This window comes from Peromyscus eremicus, chromosome X (assembly GCF_949786415.1).
Source record: "Peromyscus eremicus chromosome X, PerEre_H2_v1, whole genome shotgun sequence".
In the NCBI taxonomy this organism is placed as follows: Eukaryota; Metazoa; Chordata; class Mammalia; order Rodentia; family Cricetidae; genus Peromyscus; species Peromyscus eremicus.
The window spans coordinates 12,782,808-12,788,762 of record NC_081439.1 but is presented as its reverse complement, the minus strand read 5'-3'; the positions used below and the strand labels follow the sequence as shown (position 1 = coordinate 12,788,762).

At 40.2% G+C, this 5,955-nt stretch overlaps 1 pseudogene; it reads left to right on the top strand.

Moving 5' to 3' along the window:
• The first annotated feature begins 4,580 nt into the window (after positions 1-4,580).
• Positions 4,581-4,972, top strand: LOC131899751 (large ribosomal subunit protein eL31-like; annotated as a pseudogene).
• The last annotated feature ends 983 nt before the right edge of the window (positions 4,973-5,955 follow it).

Below are 5,955 nucleotides of genomic sequence, written 5' to 3'. Positions count from 1 at the left end.
AATATATCATTAGAGCCATTGTATTGCTATGTTCATTTAGCAGAATAATAGTAACAGGGTTTCCCTGATGGCTCACAACCCATCTAGTCTTAGGTTCTTGGCCACTTTAGCAGGTAAGGGTTCCAGCTCATGGAATGGTCCTCAAACTCAATCATAAAGTAGTTTGTCACTGCACTAACATTTGTGCCACTATTTCATAAGTATATCATAGAGGCTATTTACTAATATAGGTTGCATGTTTCATAGCTGGGTGACACTGATGATTACATTTCTTCTCCAGTAGCATGTATAGCACCCTCCAGCACCATGAATGCTAGTCAGTGGGAGTGAGAGCGTCTCTCATCTTTGAGAAGCAATTTATCCATTCTACCTCTGACTCAACTCCCATGATCCTTTTTTTTAAATATAAGCACTTCAGGGGAGATGTTCCTCTATGTAGGGACTCTATTAAAGTTGAATATCCAGAACAATTTACGTCAAAATCAAAATCCAACCCAGCAAATGAGTGATTCAGAAAATGAGCAACTATTTTCTTACTTTTTGTTTATTATTATCTCATATATTACATTCTGATTGCTGTTTTCCCTCCCTCCTCTCCTCCTAGTCCTTCCTTCCACCTCCTCTCTCCCCAAGATCCACTCCTCTTCCTTTTTCTTCATAAAAGGGCATGACTCCCAGGGATATCAATCAAACATGGCATAACACATTACAATAAGACTAGGCACAAACCCTCAAATCAAGGTTGAATGAGGCAGCCCAGTAGGAGAAAGAGGGTCCCAAAAGCAGGCGAAAAAGTCAAAAACAGACCCTGTCCCCACTGTTAGGAGTTCCTCAAGAACATCAAGCTACATAACCATAGCATATATACAGAGGACTTATGTCAGACCCATATAGGCACCATGATTGTCTTTGAGCCACTATGAACCATAGTTAGTGGATTCTGTAGGTTTTCTTGTGGTGTCCTTGATGCCTCTGGATCCTACAATCCTTCTTCCCTCTTTTCCACAGGATTCCCCAAGAAAATGAGCAACAATTTTCATTCAGCTAATCAGAATTCATGATTGAAATACCTGTCCCTCTCTTCCACTGCCCCCCCACAATTGAAATCAGTCAAGAACCCCCATCCCCCACTCTTTTTTTATTGAAAATAGATTGTTTTTCTCAAATAATATATTGTTATTAGTTTTCTCTCCCTCTACTTCACTTAGTTCGTCCCCACCTCCCCTCTCATTCAGACCCACCCCCTTTCTATTGCTCATTAGAAAGAAAAAACAGGCTTTGAAGGGATAATAATGAAATGTAATAAGATAAAAGAAAATCTAACACACTAGAGCAGAATGTTATTAGGAGTCTTTTTTGCAGTTTTATTTAGATAGTAGTATTTGGTTTTAGCCAAGGTACCTGGGCTACCTTGTCTCAGGCTCTTGGTTATGCAAGCAGTGTTGGGTATGGATTCCATCTCCTAGAGTGGACCTTCAGTCAAACCAGAAATTGGTTGGTAACTCCCACAAGCTTTGTGCCACCATTGCGCTAGCATTGGACCAAACTGACAGACAGAAGGAAAAGAGCTCAAGAAAAGACACAAGAAACAGACCCACTTGTTTGCACACATAAAACACAATTAACTAGAAGCCATAACACATATTCACAGGAACCATAGGGTAAAAAGAGAAAAGAAATTACATATAAAAATTAAAAATATATAATGAGATAAATTTTTTAAAAAGGAAGAACACAGACAATATTATGAGACAAGGATAATCCAATGATGCTGTTGAGTTTTCTGTTGACCATCTACTGCCGGGCATGCGGCCTACCCTTAAGAGTAGTTTGTTTCCCCATTGAGACTGGCTGGGAGAAAAATTTTCTTTTGCAGGTAGTTATCAATTGGAAATAGGTTCTGGATAAGGTATGGGAGCATGTGTCCACTTCTTTCAGCTCTAGGACCCCAACTGATGCAGACCTATGTAGGCTCTGTGCATGCTGCCTCAGTCTCTGTGAGTTCATTTGAGCTTTGCTCATGTTGATTTAGAGGGCCTTGTTGGCTTGGTGTCCTCCATCCCCTCTGGCTCTTATAGTCTTTCTGTCTCCTCTTCAGTGGGGTTCCTTGAACCCTGAGAGGAGAGATTTGATGTAGACATCCATTTTATGGCCGAGTATTCCAAGGTCTCTCACTCTTTGCATAATGTCTGGCTTGGGTCTCTGTATTTGTTCTTATCTGCTACAGAAGAAAACTTTGTTGATGATGGCCAAGCAAGGAAGGCATTGATCTACGAGTAGAGCAGAATGTCATTAGGAGTCATTTTTTTTTTTTTTTTTTGCAATTTTTATTTAGACAGAGTATTTCGTTTTAGCCAAGGTACCTGGGCTACCTAGTCTCAGGTTCTTGGTTACACAAGCAGTGTTGGGTATGGGTTTCATCTCCTAGAGTGGGCCTTAAGTCAAATCAAACATTGGTTGGTAACTGCAACAAGCTTTGGGCCACCACTGCACTAGTATAAAAGACACCAGTGTAGATAAAGGGTTTATGGCTGGGTTGGTATTTACATTTCCCCTTTGGTAGCCTGCAAAGAACCTTCCTATAACCAGAGATACTAGCACATAGGGATGAAGGCTCTTGGAGGGCAGCTTGATTTTCCCAGGTTCAATGAGTTGTGTGTGTACGTGGTATCTTCAGCAATGAGACATTGCTGTCAGTTTGTAGAGAACAACCTATTGTTTTGGCAACAGCCTGGGTTGTTTGAGGGATTCCTGTGGGGTTCCTTGGGCCAGCAACTCAATTAGATGTAACCAAATCCCAGGACTAGAAGCTTCATTCAGTGACAAGAGATGGCCAGATGGGGCTCTGTCTCCTCCATTATTAGGCAATTTCATTTAGATCAACTTCCATACTACCCTTCATATGCCCTAAATTTTAGCTGTCTCTCCATGTATTCCTTCATCCTGCTCTTCCCTCACCCTCTTCACTTGGTCTTCCCATTCCAGTCTTTCCCTCTAATCCATCCACAACTATCTATTCTATTTCCCTTTTTAAGGGAGATCTATCTGTCCCCACCTAGTCCCTTACTCTTTATGTATAGAGTTGTTCTATGGATGGTGGCTTGGTTATCATTGATTTAAAAGGTACAATCCATATAAGTGAATACATATATTTGTCTTTCTGAGTCTGTGTTATCTCACTCAGGATGATTTTTTTCCTAGTTCCATCCATTTACCTGTGAATCGCATGATCTAATTTTTTTAAATGGTTGAGTAATACTCCATTGTGTAAATGTACCACATTTTCCTTATCCATTCTTCTGTTGAAGGGACATCTAGGTTGTTCCAAATTTCTGGCTATGATGAATAGAGCAGCAATGAACATGGTTGAGCAAGTGTCTCTAGGTTAGGATGAAGCAATCTTTGGGTATATGCCCAAGAGTGGTATAGCTGGATATTGAGGTAGATTGATTCTCATCTTCTCGAGGAACCACCACACTAATTTCCATAGTGGTTGTACAAGTTTGCAGTCTCACCAGCAATGGATGAGTGTTCTACTTTCTCCACATCCTTAACATCATGAGCTGTCACTTGTTATATTGGTCTTGGCAATCTGACAGTTGTCAGATGAAATCTCAAAAGAGTTTTGGTTTACATTTCCCCAATGGCTAAAAGTGTTTGTCAACCATTTGAGTTTCCTCCATTGAGAATTCTATGTTTAGATCTATAACCTATTTTTTTTTTCAAGACAGGGCTTTTCTGTGTAGTCCTAGCTGTTCTGGAACTCACTTTGTAGACCAGGCTGGCCTTGAACTCACAGAGATCCACCTTCCTCTGCCTTCCCAGTGCTAGGATTAAAGGCATGCACCACCACCACCACCTCGCTTCCCTATTTTTAATTGGTATATTTGTTTTCTTGATATCTAGTTTTTTGTTTTTTTTTTTTATATATTTTGGGTATTAGCACTCTATGGGATGTGTAGTTAGTAAAAATATTTTCCCAGTGTATAGGCTGCCATTTTGTCTGAATGATGGTGTCCTTTGTCATGCAGAATCTTCTCTGGTTCATGAGGTCCCATTTATTAATTGTTAATCTTAATGCCTTTTCCAACAGTGCTCTATTCAGAAAATCTTTTCATGTGCCAATGAGTTCAAAGCTATTTCCCTTCTAGCACATTTTGAAGGCCTGGATTTGTAGATAGATATTGCTTAAATTTGGTTTTATCATGTAATGTCTTATTTTCCCCATCTATTATGATTAAAGTTTTGCTGTGTTTACTAGTATGGGTAGGCATCTGTGGTCTCTTAGAGTCTACAACACATCTGTCCAGGCTCTTCTGGCTTTTGAAATATCCATTGAGAAGACAGTTGTTATTCTAATAGGTCTGCCTTTATATATTCTTTGTTTTTTTCCCTTGCAGCTTTTAATATTCTTTCTTTGTTCTGTATGTTTAGTGTTTTGATTAATATGTGCTGAGGGGACTTCATTTTCTGGTTCAGTTTATTTGGCATTCTGTAAGCTTCTTAGACCTTGATAGGCATCTCCTTGTTTAGGTGAGATAAATTTTCTTCTATGGTTTTATTAAAAATATTTTCTGCCTTTCCAACTTGGGCCCGGCAGAATGGCTCCCGCAAAGAAGGGTGGCGAGAAGGGCCGTTCTGCCATCAACGAGGTGGTGACCCGAGAATACACCATCAACATTCACAAGCCATCCATGGAGTGGGCTTCAAAAAGCGTGCCCCTAGGGCACTCAAAGAAATCCGGAAATTTGCCATGAAGGAGATGGGTACTCCAGATGTGCGCATTGATGCTAGGCTCAATAAAGTCATCTGGGCCAACGGAATAAGGAATGTTCCATATCGTATCCGTGTATGTTTGTCCAGAAAACGTAATGAGGCTGAGGACTCACCAAACAAACTTTACACATTGGTAACTTACGTAGCTGTTACCACATTCAAAAATCTACAGACAGTCATTGTGGATGAGAACTAAGCTGCAAAGTGTCAAAGTTGGAGAACTACCTTCAAAAAAAATATTTTCTGTGCTTTTGACCTATATTTCTTCTCCTATTCCTATTATTCTTAGATTTGGTCTTTTCATAATGTCTCAGATTTTCTGGATGTCCTGTGCCAGAGGATTTTTATATTTAACTTTTCTTTGACTGAAGTATTCATTTCTTTTATCACGTATTCAATGCCTGAAATTCTCTCTTACTCATTGGTATTCTGATAGTGAGGCTTGCCTCTGAGGTTTCTGTTGGAGTTCTTAAATTTTTCATTTCTAGATTTTTCTGTTTGGATTTTCTTTATTGATTCTATTTCTACTTTCCAGCCTTGAACTGTTTTATCCATTTTCTTCCACTCTTTGTGTTTTCATAGATTTCTTTTATGGATTTAATCATTTCCTCTTTAAGGACCTCAATCAGATTCATAAATAGTATTTTAAGGTTTTTGTTTTATGCTTCAGCTATGTTGCAATACTCCGGGCCTGCTGTGTTAGGGTTGCTGGGCTCTACTGGAGACATATTGTCCTGGCTGTTCGTGATTGTGTTTAATGCTGGTGTCTAGGCATCTGGAATTGGAAAGACTGTAATTATAGGTCTTGTATTTGTTGGGTGGGTGTTTTGTTCCTTAGTTTCTGGTGTCCTCTCTGGTTCTTAGGAGAGTGTGGTGGCTGTGTTTCCTGGTAGGAAATTCTTCTGGGATCATAATAAGTATGGCCACTGGGGGTTCCTGGTAAAATTTGTTCTTAGGTATTAGGATTTGTCATTTAGGAATGGGGATTGGCTAGAAGGGGGTCCTCATAAAGGAGGAAAGCAGGGTGTTCCCTCCAGGATCTGCCCCTGGGAATAGGGGCAGTGAGTGAGGAAAAGCTCCCACAGGTAGCAGCTACAGAGCTGGAGATGGAAGCAGAGAGGAGGTGCAAGCTGCAGCGGGTGGTCTGCTACAGAGATGGAGGTGAGATTGGGGGACTGG